The sequence below is a fragment of the Etheostoma spectabile genome, unplaced genomic scaffold (genome assembly GCF_008692095.1).
Source record: "Etheostoma spectabile isolate EspeVRDwgs_2016 unplaced genomic scaffold, UIUC_Espe_1.0 scaffold280, whole genome shotgun sequence".
Taxonomy (NCBI): Eukaryota; Metazoa; Chordata; class Actinopteri; order Perciformes; family Percidae; genus Etheostoma; species Etheostoma spectabile.
Window position 1 is genome coordinate 1,833,522 of NW_022605578.1, and position 244 is coordinate 1,833,765.

Sequence of the window (244 nt, forward strand, 5' to 3'; positions counted from 1 at the left end):
CAGTCAGGGAACATGGAACACCACAGGTTTAAACAGCCTTAGAAGCTTCACCAAGGCAGCTAGCAAACATCTGGCATCCAAGCGACACCTGTGGTACATTTGAAGACCTTTGGTGAGTCCTGGGTGGATTTGACACTGGATGAGCAGCAGAGACAAGAGACAAGCCTGCACAATGAGAGTGAGAAAAAACGTGAACATTTGGAAGAATTCAAAATGATCTCATAAGTGCTGTTGCTGAGGTGCT